A 17,681-nucleotide genomic window follows, 5' to 3' on the forward strand; every position below is an offset into this window, starting at 1 on the left:
TGACTTGCGGCAGGGAAGAGAACAGAGCCACCTAGTGGCCATTTTTTCAATCACATTAAAAACATATAAGGGTTGAGAATTTTAACAGCAAGTACCGTAAATAGCAAAGTGTCATAATTCCATAACGAACAATATATTAAAAGTAAAGTTTGGTGACAGGTACAGATTTGTAAATTACTTCAATTTAATAATCTTAAGCCTTCCAATACTTATCAGCTTCTGTATGTTCCAGAGGAAGTTGTATTTCTTTCTGGAGTTCTTTTCAGTCTGACCACAGTGCTCTCTGCTGACACCTCTGTCCATATCAGTAACTGTCCAGAGCAGGAGAGGTTTGCTAACGGGATTTTTTCCTGCTCTGGACAGTTCCTGACATGGACAGAGATGGCAGCAGAGAGCACTGTGGTCAGACTGAAAAGAACTACAGAAAGAAATACAACTTCCTCTATATTATACAGCAGCTGATAAGTACTGGAAGAATTACGTTTTTTAAATAGAAGTAATTTACAAATCTGTTTAACTTTATGGCACCAGTTGATAGGAAACATTTTTTCCACCGGAGTTCCCCTTTAAAAGAGATCTACGGGATATAAAAACTTATCCCCTATCCTAAGGATAGGGGATAAGTGTCAGATCGCAGAGGGGTCCGACCACTGGGACCCCCCACGATCTCCTCTACTGGGCGCCTGGCTCTCTTCCTGAATGGGGCGTATCGACCATTGCACAAAGCGATGGCTGACATGCCCCCTCCATGCATCTCTATGGGAGAGCCGAAGGGCTGCACTCGGGAATCTCCGGCTCTCCCATAGAGCTGCATGGACGGGGCGTGTGGGCTATCGATTTTTGTGGTGGTTGACACCTTCCATTTAGAAGGAGAGCCGGTGCCCTGTACAGGAGATCACGGTCAGCCCCCCCCACAATCTGACACCTATCTTTAGTTTTTATAACACTTTAAGTGTTAACTCCTAGATCTAATTCACCCTAGAGTATCAAAGGTATTACCAATAACTCTATCACCATGCAGACCACCAAAAATATTAGTTGTAAGCTCTAGACCAATGGTCTCCAAACGTGGACCTCCAGCTGTTGCAAAACTACAACTCACAGCATGCCCGGACAGCCAACGGCTGTCCGGGCATGCTGTGAGTTGTAGTTTTGCAACAGCTGGAGGTCTGCAGTTTGGAGACCACTACCCTAGACCATCACGAATATTACCAAGATTATTATCTATGCAAAATCTGTGATGTAGTGCACATTGAATGTTTACTAAGCAAGAATAAGAGGGGGGCCTATGGTGATCGACACATATAAAAACACTCCTTTAAAAGACGGTGAGATGAATTTGGGGAGGAAAGGGTGCATTATCCTCAATATCTACCTAAAAAAAAAAAATATGCGAGCTGTAAATCGCAGCCTGTCGTAGACAATATTCAATGACTACGACTACATGGCACAAATAATGTTAGCCGCCTCTCTGGAATGAAACACGTAAGTTGTGTTCTCTCCTTGAAGAACATTACAAGATTGCGGGCAAAGTATCAGTAATTTATTGACTGTCTCTTACAACTCAAGGAGTCAATTCCTCTAAGTCGCTGCCTCTAATTAATTAAACGTATTGACCTTGTGTCTCATCGGGTGAACTCTGCGACCCAATCTCTTGTATGAACATAATAATGAGCCAGGAAAATTGGAGGACTGGGGGGGGGGGGGGGGGGGAGGGGGGGATTGGGAGGAAGTGAATTTTACATATACAGTCTACATGACCCTAGATGAGCCATGCAGGCGCCGAAGGGTTAAGCTAGCAACCATGCTGATAGGTCTCAATTATGCAGGGTAAACAGTAAATTTCGGTGGATGAATTAAGTCCAGGCGACTCCGTTCTGCTGCGGGTATAGCATTCCTGTGGCCCACGGCCAACATCACTTCATCAAGGCAGGTGTCTGAGGAATACAAATGAGATCTCTATAATAAGGGCGCGCATTGCAGCACAGGACGCACTCTACGGGGGTTTATTTCTAATAGGAAAATAAGAGGTCAGCTGTGGCTGCTTATCACACAGCAATCATTCCCGATGTCTGCAGAGGGAGAGCGGCAAGGTCAGCGCGCATCCGTAACGCATTCGCCAGATATTTCTATTAATGAAAAAACATAAATTCTGACATACAGAAACAGATACCCCTGAAAAATTGTCTCCAGCTGCTGCGGTCACTCAGACCCCAGGCATCGCTAAAAGCTTGTTTTAGGGGTGGGGGTGGATAGGACCCCCCAGGAGCAGCCTGGTAGTGGAGCCTAAATACGTTCCCCTCTTTAATAAGTTCATATACTGTGGTGGTATTGTGGTGTATGGGGAAAATTATTTTGGCACTTTATGGTGGAATTATTCGGACATTGGTAGAATTATTTGGGACACTCTAGGGCACTTTTGTTTGGGGGCAATTAGGGTCTTTGTTTGATGCTCAAACTCCAAAGGCATACTAATAGGTCAGAGCCTCCCAAACTTTTTATGTCGGTAACACTCTTTTAAGACATGCATGGTTTGGTGACAAAACCCTTGCCGTACCGTCAATTGCACGTATCCGTTGTGCATCCTACGAGGCACGTTTTAATACCAGTATCCAGTATCTGCAATAGAAATGTGGCTGCTACCCCCCTGTGCCATTTCATCCCCCTCTTCATCACCCTTGATCCCCCCTTGTGCCACTTTATTCCCCCTCTTTATCCCCCTGTGCCATTTTATCCTCCTCTTGATCCCTTTGTGTCATTTTATCCCCCTTTTGATCCCCCTGTGCCATTTCATTCATCCCCTTTATCAGCTCCTATTCCACATCATTCTCCCCTCGATCCTTCCTGTGCCACATCTCCGCCTTTTAATCCCCCTGTGCCATATTAACCCCCCCACCCACTTTATCAGTCCCTGTGCCACATGATTTCTCCCTCTAATTACCCCTGTGCCACATCTCCCCCCCTTTAATCCCCCTGTTCCATATTAACCCCCCCCACTTCATCAGTCCCTGTGCCACATCATCCCCCCTTACCCCCTCTGTGCCATTTCAATTCCTCCTTTATCAGCATCTGTGCCGCATGATTCCTCCCCCCCCGCTGATCCCCCCACATCATCCACCCCTCTGATCCTCCCTGTTCCAGATGATTCTCATCTTTATCCCCCCTGTGCCGCTTTAATTCCCTTAATCAGCTCCTGTGCCACATCATCCTCCCCCTCTGATCCCACCGTGCCACAACATTCCCCCCTTCTCACCCCCCCGTGCCACATCATTCCCCTCTTAATCCTCCATGTGCCATTCAACCCCCCCCACTTTATCAGTCCCTGTGCCACATTATTTATCCTTCTGATTATCCTGTGCCACATCATTCCCCCCTGTGCCATTTCAATCCCTCCTTTATTAGCGCCTATTTTACTACATTCCCCTCTCTGATCTTCCCTGTGCCACATCATTCCCCTCCTCTTTATCCTCCCTTTGCCACCCCCCCCTTTTCTCCGCCCCTGTGCCACATAATTCTGCTCTCTTTACTCTGATCCCCGCTATGCTATCATATTTTGTACCTGGCTTGTGTCTCTGGAAGCACAATGGCAGGTTCAGGTTCAGACGATGTCTCGGTGCATCTAAACGACATCCTTCTCTCCACAGTGTAACAATGACGAGTGCCGCTCTGCTGCATGGCCCCTCGATGCGATATCAAGACCGTAACTTTTCAGTTCCAGCAGCCAGTGCAACTTACAGATTTAAAGTGGTCGTGTCGCCTGTTCAAAATCAACAGCTTGGGCCACGGCTACTTTCCAACAGTAAGCTGCGGTGACTGCTAATGTGGGACTGAAACTGGATGGTTGGATGGAATGTTGGGGGGAAGTACTCTTGGAAGATAGGCCAAGCAGTAGAAATAATTCTCCTTCTACATAAAGGGAAAAAGCTCACGTTACGGTGGTCCTTGTGGAATTAAAATGGACCTGCTGTTGCAATATAGAGGTATTTACAAGGAAGTTGCATGGGACTGGGGGTAGGTAAGTATAGGTTTTATTTTCTATTATAACTTGGCACCTCCAATATATATATATATATATATATATATATATATATATATATATATATATAAAGCCAGAATATTCCTTTAAGTAGTGTAATATTTCCTTTCATCAAAATCTGGCACTTGTTGATTAAGAAAGAAATGAAAGAGTAAGAATCTTAATAAACAATTTATTCCCACATTGCCTGCTAGGCCAAATGATTCAGGTATTGACTTCCAGGTATCAAGCATTGATGACAACGCTGTTTGTCTTCCCTATCCATTCCTCTGCTTACCACCACTTTCTATAACCGCTGTGAACAAGGCCCGGTAGGGTCAAAATGTTGGCATTTTGTGGATCACATGTGGTATTAAATGTGTGTGCTTCCAGCATTATTCCACTCTTCTGTGTTGTAGTAGATGCTTGTGTCCCACAAAAGGTTTCCCTGTAGCTCAGATCTAAATGGCAACTGGGTGTTAGTATTTGCCTTGACTAGAGGATGTGTCACTACACAGTCCGATACTGTGAAAAATTAGAGGGCAGAATAGAGACAAAGCCCTTTGACAAGGGGATCGGTAACACCCAGTTATTAATTTTTCATACCAGCATAACAAGGGATTACTGTTTAACCAGAATTAAACATTGTGTGGCATGGTGTCATGGGGAATAGATGGGGGCTTAAGTCTTTATCATACTTAATCTGCCACTGGTCATAAGTCACTCCTGTTTAGTTTCATTATATCATGGAGTCTAAAGTCTTAAAAATAACTGTCGTTTAAAAAATAAAATAAAATATTATATATATATATATATATAAATAAATATATATATATATATTTTTTTTTCTTTTAATTTTTTTTTTTTGACAGACATGTCAAAAGTTTAAATTGGTCAGGATTCCAGAGCTGAGACCCCCACGATCTCTAGATATAGTCAAGTAAAGTATGCGGCTGTGTGCTTTTCTGGGCTCACCACTCATTCTGACTCATTAAAGGAGATGGTCTCCATCGCAAGTCTATGAAACCTGTCTCCTGCAATGAGTCAGCAAACCAGAGACTGAATCGTACAGCCGAATGAGACCCCGACTAACCAAAATGAAATCACCCGTCTGAAGCTTGTACCCAATATATGATTAGCAGTACATGAAGGTATAATTTCCATTACAGCAAGTACAGAATGATTATAAAATAAAAGTGACAAATCCCCAGTGAGGTCCCTCCCCTTCATAGAGCTAGAGGAATAAACCTATGGTTTCATATATATACCTACCCCCAGTATACTTGTTGAGTAACTGGTGTACAACCTCCATTCATCCAGTGCCAAGAAATCTGCTCATTTCTTCATGCACAGGACACCAGCTCTTCTATACTTTTGCCTCAGTCGTGACTTGCTGGAAGGAAACACAATTGTTCAAACTCCCCAACTCTTCAGGTTAGCCTACAACATTCTGTGTTGCCAGCAGCAGCTACTTCTACATACTCCCATAATGCTCTTACAGCCAAAATGCTGCAAAAGCATCATGGGAGATGTAGTCCAAAACATCTGCAGTGCCGACATTGGAAATTAGGTAGCCGGAAATATGGCAGAGCTGAATCAAGTTGAAAAATTCTGCTTGAGAATTCTGCTACATCAGAGTCCCATTGTTTTTGAAGGAATTATGTTGCACCTTGCACATGGCCAAATTTCTGCACCAGAAACATCTAGAGCAGAAATTCAAATTCTAACCTCTGCAGAAAGAATACACGTCAATTCTTAAGGCAGAATCCACTCAGAAATGCATTGTCCTCTATAGAGACAGGGCCGGATTAAGAGCATCATGGGCCTGGTGCTGAAGATTGTGATGGGCCTTTTTATCAAAATATATATATGTTCCCCTCACATATAATGCCCCATGTCCTGCCCCCTCAGGGGGCATGATATGGGAGGGGCACAGGACATGGGGAAATATATGTGAGGGGCACAGGACAGGGGGGCATTATAAGTAAGGGGCAAATGTCAGGGGGGCATTATAGGTGCATTATATGGGCACATGACAGGGGGGCCCCTGTCATGTGCCCCTCACATATAATGCGCCCTGACATGTTCCCCTCAAAAATAATGCCCCCTGTCCTGTGCCCATCACATATAATGCTCCCTGTGCTGTGCCCCTCACATATAATGCCCCCCTGTTATGTACCCCTAATATATAATACCCCCTGTTCTGTGCCCCTCACATATAATGCCCCATGTCCTGTGCCCCTCATTTATAATACCCCCTGTCCTGTGCCCCTCACATATAATGTGTCCCCCCCCCCCCCCCCCGGCTCACACTGCAAGAATGCAGCAGCGTGTGAGAAATGTGAGGGAATGGTGGAGCGGGACAGCTGCCAGCTCCCGCTCCACCATGCTATAGTACAGGAAGGGCAACAATCTCAGGGGGCAATTGCCCCATTGCCCCCCCCCCCTGGATCTGCCACTGGCAGCAGGGATGTGATAGAGCAGGGGTCTCAAACTCAAATTATCTGGGGGACACTGGAGGTAGCAGCTGGGTGAGGCTAGGTCGCATGTGCCCCTTTCATATTATGCCCCCATTATGCGCCCCTCACATATATTGCCCCCATCATGCACCCCTCATCATCCACCAGCAACACCCCTACCAGAAGTAGCAACACCATCATCTACCAGCAACCCCCCCCCCCCATTCCCCCTACCCCTGTGTGGTAATAGCATGAGCTTATGAATGATTGGGACGCTACTGCTGGGGGGGGGGAGCATTAGGCAGGCAGCAGTTTCCCCACATTAGGAAGTTAGCGGTTTCCCCACATTAGGAAGGTAGCAGTTTCCCACATTAGGTAGTAGCAGTTTCCCAACATTAGGTAGTAGCAGTTTCCCCACATTAGGTAGTAGCAGTTTCCCCACATTAGGTAGTAGCAGTTTTCCCACATTAGGTAGTGGCAGGTTCCCCACATTAGGTAGTGGCAGGTTCCCCACATTAGGTAGTGGCAGGTTCCCCACATTAGGTAGTAGCAGGTTCCCCACATTAGGTAGTAGCAGGTTCCCCACATTAGGTAGTGGCTGGTTCCCCCTGGCAGTCATTATTAGCAGCCCCCCCCTGTAGACCACAGCCCCCCTTTAGACAGTGGTCCCCCATTTAAACAGCAGCCCCCCCCTTTAGACAGCAGCAGGGCACCCCCGTTTAGACAGCAGCAGCTGTTCCCCCCCCCCCCCCCCCCTTGCAGGCAGCTCACCTCCTCTGTTGGGTGCTGGTGCTGCCGCTCTGCTGTCCCGCTCTCTCGTCCTCCGGCCCGCATCGTGTCGTCCTATGGAGGAGCATGTGACATACACGTCACTCTGCTTCCTGCGTAGCGTTACGCTGGGCGCAGGGGAGGAGGCGGAGTGATGTGTGTGTCACATGCACCTCCATGGAACACTATTATGCGGACCGGAGGAAGGGAAAACGGGGCAGCAGAGCGGCACCAGGTATCAAGCATGGTATCGAGGACATTAAACGAGTCCCCGATACCATGCAAATGGCTAGTATCGGCCCCCAATACTGATACCAGTATCGGTATCGGGACATCCCTACTACAGAGGAAATTCTTTTCTTTTTGGATTTCTTTTCTGTCTAGCCACAGTGCTCTCTGCTGACACCTCTGTCCATGTCAGGAACTGTCCAGAGCAGGAGAAAATCCCCTTAGCAAAACTACGCTGCTCTGGTCAGCAGAGAGCACTGTGGACAGATAGAAAAGAAATTCAAAAAGAAAAGAATTTCCTCTGTAGCATACAGCTGCTAATAAGTACTGGAAGGATTAAGATTTTTTAATAGAAGTCATTTAATAGAAGTAAATCTGTTTAACTTTCTGGTACAGTTCATTTAAAAAAAAATATGTTTTCCACCGGAGTACCCCTTTAAAGTGAGTGAGGCTGAGCTGCATTACCATGCACAATCTGTGGACAGGGGTGGAACTGTTTTCAGGAGAAGGAAGCCGGGATTTTCTTATCCTCTACAAGCTAAAAAAATAAAAATAAAAGTTCTACAGCAATCTACTACTACAAGCGACGAGTACATTTCATGGGCTGAATGTGATCCTGCAGTCCCCAGAATGGCTACCTGCTGTGATAAGCTCATATTGCACTGCAGTTAAGTGTATTGATTAAAGGATTCTCGGACGATGCCAGGAGGTTTTGCACATTATTGAATTAAATGCCTGGTATGCCTTAACACGTTTGTTCAAATTTTTGGGTGTATAGGACCGATCGCGTTTCACAGCTTGGCACATTACATACAAGATGAAACCAGAGAAGGTAGAGTAACCAGCAGCTCCAATCTGTCAGCTGTAAAGTATTTTGTGTTTCTTTTTAAAGATGTGATACATTAAACTGATATGGCTGCCAGATTAATACGTCCAATCTTATGTATGTGACCCACACCCCTGCAGCCATCAGGCATGTACTGTGATATGACATAAGTGTTTAAATGAGCACTTTCATTAAAAATAATTTTTGCTATTGCACTCCTTATGCTAAATAAAAAATCTTTCTAATGTACTTGTTTAAAAAAAATGAAGTTTTCTATGTTTTATTTGTGTTTCAAAAGCTTCCACTAGGTGTTGTCCTACTTGTCCAGAGCACATTTCCCCCATCTCATGCACAGAATTTGGACTCCTGCTGGCCTGGTAGAAGTCCAAAATCAGGAAATGCAGTCTGGAGTGCTAGGGGGGTTGTGCAGCAGCCTTCTCCAATCATAGCTCATCTCCCACTGAACTGCTCTCAGCTGTGTGTAGCAGAGGGGAAGGGAGGAAGTTCTCCCCTGGATGGCTTCAGATGATGTCACGTCCTGCTGGGGAACGCCCCTTCTTAGTCTATGAATCTGACTGAGACTGAGCAGAAAATACAGAGCAATATCAAGGTAGGGAACTAAAAAAATTATAAAAAAATAAAAGCAGGGGGTTATCATGATGGAGACAGTGAACTGGGAGGATTATAAAACCTCATGAGAGGTACTCTTTAACCCCTTAAGGACGGACAATTTTATTTATATGTTTTCGTTTTTTCCTCCTCGCCTTCAAAAAATCATAACTCTTATATTTTCATCCACAGACTAGCATGAGGGCTTGAGGGAAAGAGACCTCAATTTATGTAATTTTGGGCGTCCCAGCAGTCAGCCACCACCAATGAGTTACTGATCACTTGGGAAAACCCCATAAGTTTAAAACCCTAAAATCAGTAACCATATAAGTACCAGCACAATATACCATGCATAAAAATGCACAACCAAGACTTTCACGGCAAGTAATATTGGATTTACCGTATGTAAATAAAGCATCATCATTGTATAAGGAGAAGTCATTTAAGCTACTTTTTGTTTGAATTTCTCAAAATTGTCCAGATCTCTCCTTGCCAGTATGTGGAAAAAAAATTCTTCTTTACTTCCAGAAGCTAAAAAACCTGTCCTTATGTACAAGTACAGGAGTTTTTTTTTTTTTTTTTTTACCATGAGAAGTTCCAAAACAAGTGGTGCAATTGTGTCAGTTGGATGTTTGCAGTATAGGGAATCTGTCACCAGCAATTTTATACATTACATGGACACTGTCAGATACCAAAACGTTTTATGCTATACATCTTGGCAAAACATTAACATTTCTAATATACTTCATAAGAAAATTTTATTTCCGTTTTATAGAAATCATGGCTTATAAAATCATGGCTTTGTCCAAGCTGAAGCACAGGCATGGACAAAGTCCAGTAAGTGAGGGTGGGCTAGCACTCCTCTGTGCTCTATCCTGTCTGATAGCACTCCTCTGTGTGTCTGATAGGACAGGGGAGAGCACAGAGGAGTCCTATCAGACAGGAGAGAGCACAGAGGAGTCCTATCAGACAGAAGAGAGCACAGAGGAGTCCTATCAGACAGAAGAGAGCACAGAGGAGTGCTACCAGACAGGAGAGAGCACAGAGGAGTGCTACCAGACAGGAGAGAGCACAGAGGAGTGCTATCAGACAGGAGAGAGCACAGAGGAGTACCATCAGACAGGAGAGAGCACAGAGGAGTGCTATCATATAGGAAAGTGAACAGAGGAGTCCTATCAGACAGGAGAGAGCACAGAGGAATGCTATCAGACAGGAGAGATCAGAGAGGAGTCCTACCAGACAGGAGAGAGCACAGAGGAGTGCTACCAGACAGGAGAGATCACAGAGGAGGGCTACCAGACAGGAGAGAGCACAGAGGAGTGCTATCAGACAGGAGAGAGCACAGAGGAGTCCTATCAGACAGGAGAGAGCACAGAGGAGTCCTATCAGACAGGAGAGAGCACAGAGGAGTGCTATCAGACAGGAGAGACCACAGAGGAGTGCTATCAGACAGGAGAGAGCACAAAGGAGTACTATCAGACAGGAGAGAGCACAGAGGAGCGCTATCAGACAGGAGAGAGCACAGAGGAGCGCTATCAGACAAGGCTGTGTCTGTGACTGTGTGCTACCATTGACTTCAAAGGGTATGCAGAAAATCTGCGCATGTGCCACTAAAATCCACTGGGAATCTGCCTTTGTGAACGGACCCTAAAATGGAAAATTAGAAAAATCATCACCAAAAATTCTTATACAATGGTAGAGATTTATGAAACTGTGTGAGAAAAAAATGGAGTGATTTTTCCACAGCAGCTCAGCTAACGAGCTCTGGTAAAGTGAAACCTAAGCTGTGATTTGTTGTTATGGAAAAATCACTAAATTTTTTCTCTCACACAGGTTGATAAATCTGGGCCAATATGTTTAACATAAAATCGTGATTTAAAAAATAGATCATTTTCGGATGACACATTCCCTTTAGGGTATGTTCACACTGCGGAATTCCAGGGGAATTCCGTGCTGTGAACATTATCATCAGTGTGAATGGGTCTTTCGCAAGACCCATTCACACTGTGGTATCAATTCCACCACAGAAATTGTTCCGCGCAAAGAACATGTTCATTCTTTGCGCAGAATTCTGTGAGTACCGCATAGCCGTCAATGGTGACGGCGCAGTGTCCCGCGGTCCTACAGCCGAATTCCGCGAGCTGAGATTCTGCAGTGTGAACATACCCTTAAAATAAGTCCATGGCCAGACAGTGCTTGTGAGCAGGGGCACAGGGATACCTTTCTGACAAAAATCCTGCACTATAAAATTGACTGTTCTCAAAATATCCAAATTAACTGCCTTTTAGTGCCTAAAAGTAAAATGACAACTTAAAGGCAGCCAATCAGAGGCCTAGGGGATGTGGAGGCAAGCAGAGGGAGGGGCATGGATTGGAATTTGGGAACACCCTGTGGGCACTTCAAGGGGTACTCAATTAAAAACTTTTTTTAAATCAACTGGTGCCAGAAAGTTAAACAGATTTGTAAATTACTTCTATTTAAATATCCTAATCTTTCTAGTACTTATCAGCTACTGTATACTACAGAGGAAGTTATTTTCTTTTTAAATTTCCTTTATGTCTGACCACAGTGCTCTTTGCTGACACCACTGTCCATGTCAGGAACTGTCCAGAGTAGGAGAAAATCCCCAAAGCAAACTTATACTGCTCTGAATAATTCCTGAAACGGACAGAGGTGGCAGCAGAGAGCATTGTGGTCAGACAGAAAAGAAATATAAAAATGTGGAGCATACAGCAATTGATAAGTACTGGAAGGGTTAAGATTTATAAATAGAAGTAATTTACTAATCTTTTTAACTTTCTGGCACCAGTTGATTTAAAAAAAATAAAAGAAAGTTTCCTATCAGAGTACCCCTTGAGAGTAAATTTACATATTTCAAAACAGCTTTTTTGTACATATACTTCAAGTCTTACATGTGATGTATATGATGATTCTCATTTAATGAAAAAGCAATTCAATCAAAAAGCAATTCAATAAAACATGAAAATGTAAATTAATTTTTACTATTTTATTTGTGAAAAAAAAACTACAAGCAAGAGATTCATAAATAGACATTTCTAATTAAAGCAGGAAACAAAAAATAAAAAATAAAAAAAGTAAAGATAAAAAGGCTTCTAGGACAGCCGTGCACATGCTAGCAACAGTAATATATTAACATCTTTTTATTTTGCTAGACAAAAAGCAGTGTTTAATAAAAATTTTCCGAAAACATTTAAAGACCTGTGAATTTCTGACCATTTCACAAAAAAACACCAATTGACACTTTAAGCATGAAAAATAAAATACCATAAAAGTAAAAAAAAAAAAAAAAGTTGAAAAAAAAAAACCAAAACCTAAATGCTTCATAGACTGTACAGTAATAACTGTCAAAAGCAGAGAATACAAGCCAAAAGGTTTACAAAGATCATGTCTGACATAAACAAGCATTCTATAGGACTTGCCGGAAAAAGAAAAAAACTAAACAAAAACTACAACGCAAAAAAAAAAAGAAAGTTAAAAAAATAAAATAAAGACAATGTAACCAGCTTTACACAGTAAATAAAGGTTACAAGTTATACGTAACAACAAAATTGATTGTGCATTGAAAACCTATATGTTTCAATGTCTATCTAAACGTTGGCTCTGAAACCATGTTTGGTTACATACACGCAAAAAAAAAAAGTTCATATTATATAGTCAGCAATTATTAAAATTTTCAATAATTTAAGATATAATAGGCTTAAAGAAAAAAAAAATAGTAAGGCAGGTGATAAAGTTCCACACACAGTAGGGTCAATTATTTAAAGTGCACCCATAGCCGAAGCAATGAGCCGAGCATAATACCACAGCCTATCTATTCACTATGCGCTGACTCATTGCCCAATTTCTAAGCGAACAGTCACGCCAAGTATTAAAAGGGTAACTCTCATCTTGGAGCCATTTAAAAGGAACGCTCTAGACAGAGCCCATACATTAGGTTATGCCTCGTACCGGGCCTAAGGCAGTTGTGCAAGACACAGGGACTTAACACCAAACACAGAATCCCTATGCAATGCACCAACTCCTTAAGCCCTGCACTAAGCAGAACAGTGTATTATCTCTAGCAGGAGTGCTTCTTAATATATGTATTGTGGATAAACTTTTGATAGTTTTGTACTATTCATTGATATATTTTTAAGTGGTTCCAAGGTCGAGAATGTACAGAATGAAGGCAACGGGTAAACTTTAAAAGGTATTTGAACCTAACCAAGTGTACTGATGGAGGGGTAAGGAAAAGAGAAAAAGATTGCTGAATACTTTACTACTTCATTATGTGGTGCCTAAACTTGCACAAAAGTAAGATTTTTATTATCTGTGATACTTGAAGAAAAAAAAAATAAAATTAAACACTGTGCTCTGAGATATAGCCCTGTGCCAGCAAACCATCCTATAGTCATATTCACCCACAATTACAAGGTTACATTACCAGCTGTAAATTAACATCAAGCCGGGTGGAGAAAAGAAAAAATATTTCAAAATGTTTTAGACAGAATTTTTTTTTTAAACAGGTCATCTTGAGAAAACAAATTTTGGATTCTACATTTACAGAATTTACCACACAAGAAAATATTTAGAATATAAACTGATTGTAAGAGTCATTAAATATACTGAGGGTAAGTTACATAGGCCGCCTTATCTCACAGTGTTCCACCGAGAGACAACACATTCATTGGCTTGTGCACATCCTACAACAGTTTAGGTTCCTTCTAGGGCTTTGTAAAGCCATAGGTGTCTCCAAACCAAAGAATGTGGCCTGAAGGCTAAAGCTTAGTAATATCCAATTTGGACAAACATGTAGGTGGCTATATCGAATGACATCCAAATCATTCTGCCAATAAGGACAAATCATTGTTGCCCATCTTTATAGTCAAAAGACAACTATACACCTAAAGTCCTCACTTTAGAAGTCATTACATGCTCATACCCAAGGTCTCGATTCACCACCAAGTATTTTTCTCTAGTGGCTATCAATTGGAAATATTAAAAGGAAACCGGTCAACACTTTTATGCTGCCTTCGCCTTGGTGTACTTGGGGCAGTCCCCAGTGGCTTCTCCCCACCCTACTGGCCTTGATTAATACACCTCCAATCAAAGCTTAGAACAGGGAGCCGACAGGGACCACCCCGATAACTTGTGGTTCATGCACAATGAAAGTGATGACAGGTTCCCATTAACCCAAAAACAACCCTACTGATTGAGAGGATCCTTAAAAGATCCATTTAAATTCTAAGGATCCCAGTATAGCTAACTCCATGCTGGTGTTCACCATGGTCACATGTTAATACATGATCAGAATTATGAACACTATATGATTCTGGAAAAACATTTTTACTGACATACAGTAGGTGTGGTCTAGAGAAGCCCATACAAATTAGATAAAATGTGCCCAAACCTGGTGATTTTTGCTGCGTCAGTCGACTAATGTGTATAGAAGCATCTAGACTTCGCCTTGACAGCAAATGTCAAAAAGTAATATTAGGTATGTTTTATTTCACATGTCCAATGCTTTCTTCCTGTGAAGATAAGTCACCACGAGAGAGATCTGCCATTGGTTCATTTTTTTGATCAAGCTTAGTCATGCTTGGCCAAGCCGACCATATATGTATGGGAATTAGGACAGGTAAACAAGCATTTGGCCACTGACTATTTAGTACCCCTTTAAGGTATTGGCAAATGTTTTACCAACAAAAGGTAAAAGTGGTTTAATTTTACTTTATCTGCTCTAATGCAATATTAAACCTTATAGACCTTATATAATAGTAAATATTCAATTATCAGCCGGAAAAGAAAAAAAACAAAAACAAAAAAAAAACAGAGCTGACATAGGATTCACAAGCCAATGAATGTCACAAATAGACAGCATTTTATATTTAGAAAATTAAGAGGCAAATACACTTGATGCCACATGGATTCAAACATCAATAGATCCAATACCAGTAAGAAACTGGACAGTAAATCTGCTTTTACAGCACAATAAGATTGACATAGATACAAGGAGTTAGCAGCTCAAATATGTGGGGAATTAAAGGGATTCTGCAGATTGTCCTAAACCAGGGTGCATGGTTCCATCAAAAGCTTTACTACGTAGGGAATGTGTAATTCCCTGCACCAGCACAGAGTGGCAAAATTGCACAAGACGTGTGTGCAAGGTCCATTTATGCAGAAAATATTTTTGCGCAAAGTAGGAGTTTGTGCAATTTTTATGCATTTTTTGCACAGAAAATTAGCACTTCTGCTACTGTACTGGTGCAGGGAATAATAAATTCCCACTGTAACTTGTGACATGGGGCAAAAGTCTAATTCATGGACGAGAAACACACAAAAGGTTTAATATATAACACCAAGAATTCAGACTTTTACCACAGCTGAAGTCACAACACAAGTTAATAGTTATGTATTGTGCTACAGTCAAATCAAAGGCTCGAAACCATAAAATATTACTCCCACAAAAGGCATTTTGTAACATTCACAAAGGTATGACTAGGTCCCTAAATCTGAAGCATAGGCCAACTAGAAAACTGGGCCGATCGATAGGCTCCCCTCTATACAAGCCATTTTAGGCAGGGTAAGAATGGAAGCCTTCTGAATGAAAAACAAACTTTAGTTCTCCAACCTATGCCTTTTCAGCTTCTTAAGAACTTCAGCTGCTGTGCAATGTCAAAATGTTGTCTATTCAGGATCTTCAACATTTAAAAGGAAAACTGTCAGCAAGTTCACCCACACTAAACCCAATACATTGGGTTATAGTGTGGGTGAACAGGAGTATGTAACGTGCTCACTTACTTAGTAAAGTTTTGTTTTGGTAGAGTTTGTGTCCTCTAAAGTGTCCACCATCCATCCCAATTTTGTGTGCAGCAGGAAGATCCCCCCCGCTGACAATCTTACTTTGTGTTGTGGAGGCAGGTGCTCAAAGCCCGCCCCCCTTGTTGCATATTAATTTTTTGCTTCTGCATGTCCTAATGACTCGGAGTTATCCACCACCCTAATCACTGTGCTCTGTCTTCCAAGCGCTTGTGCAGTTTCGCGGCGCAGAGCGGTTCTGAGGGCGTACAACTCTCATGTCATCAGGACGGAGAGCTGGGTAAAAAAAACAGCGCATGTACTCAGAAGACAGAGCGCAGCGCTCAGGGGGGGCGGACAACTCCACGTCATTAGGATGTGGAGAAGCAAAAAATGAATACGCAACAAGGGGGGCAGGCTTCGGGCGCCTGCCTCCAGAACACAAAGTAAGATTGCCGGCAGGGGACCCGCCTGCTGTGCGCAAAACCAAGATAGATGGAGGACACTTTAGAGGATGCAAACACAGCCAAAACAAAACTTTACAAAGTGAGCACATTACATACTCCTGTTCACCCACACTATAACCCAATGTATTTGGTTTAGTGTGGGTGAACTTGATGACAGTTTTCCTTTGAAGCTTTTTCAACATAGAACTCTTCCTTTTATAGTAGTTTCCATTCCAGTGGATAAAGTCAACTTGGGACCAATATAACAATCTATCGGATTGGTTGGCCTAAGAACTTGTTAATTGATATAGGTGGAGCCTCTGGTGCTGGTTTTGGTAGGCCATACAGCCTCAAAATATACTCCTATTCTTTTCCAGTGGAACAAAGAATGTACACACTGCTTTAGTAACCAAAGATCACTAGGATTGTAAATCCTGCTGTTGAAAGGCCCATGGTGCTCATATATGGGCAGCCATGATATGAAAAAGTATTAGGAGCAAACCTTTTCCTATATCTCCAGGGAAAGCTGAGAACTCATGATGAAAGGTCATCCATAAACCCTAAGCAATAGTCAATATAGTGATAGGACAATCAGATTTTTGGCATGTCATAAATTGCATAGACTGGTTGTTTCAGGGTTTGGGCTTACGGAAGTGGATGAACTCGGCAGTACTAGTTAATTCTAAAAGGATGACTAAAAAGATTTAAGTTAGATTTAAAGGGGTTGTCCAGGATACATAATAAGTATCTAATATTGAAAAGTCTGACTGCTGTCGCATCCCCACTAATCTGCGGAATAAGACCCCGGCTCTTAGTAAGAGTGTGTATATATTTACAGCATATATTTATATGGGATTGCTGGAATCTGGTATTTGTGGCACTCCCATATAAACTAAGAGCGTGCCATCTACAACACACATTCTCACTGAGACAAGGTCCCATTGCAAGGACCGTGGGGGTGTCCCAACGGTAAGACACCCCCACCCAAGGTCAGATACCTATCTTCCTATCCTGTGGATAGGGGATAAGATCACTTTTACTAGACACCCCTTTAAGTTGTCTTCGGAAATTACTAAATGACTGTGCCCATAATAATGCACATATTGTACTCTATCAGTAATGCTTCAACTTCCCTGGGTCTAACCATTTCTGATCTATTCTTTGGAAGCATTAAATCAGTCCATATGATGATTCCAAAAAAAAAAAAAAAATTTTAAAATAAATAAATAAAAGAAATAAAAAAAATAAAAAAATAAAAAGATGCCCTTCAGAAATACCTTCACATCAAGATTCTTACAGAAATATCAATACACATACTTTAAATGTTACAAAAAGCCTTTTTGTCAAATGTATGCATTTCCTAAGACTGAGATTTGCACTGGACCGGAAATCAGAACTGTAGTTTCTAGTGATGTTTAAAACTGAACATTGGCTTGACATGACATCCTCATGATGTATAGTTGATGGGTCCAGTGCAACTCATTAAATATGCAATAATGTAGGCCATAGCCTATTAGAGTCAAGTAATTCAT

Source organism: Hyla sarda, chromosome 6 (assembly GCF_029499605.1).
Source record: "Hyla sarda isolate aHylSar1 chromosome 6, aHylSar1.hap1, whole genome shotgun sequence".
Classification (NCBI taxonomy): domain Eukaryota; kingdom Metazoa; phylum Chordata; class Amphibia; order Anura; family Hylidae; genus Hyla; species Hyla sarda.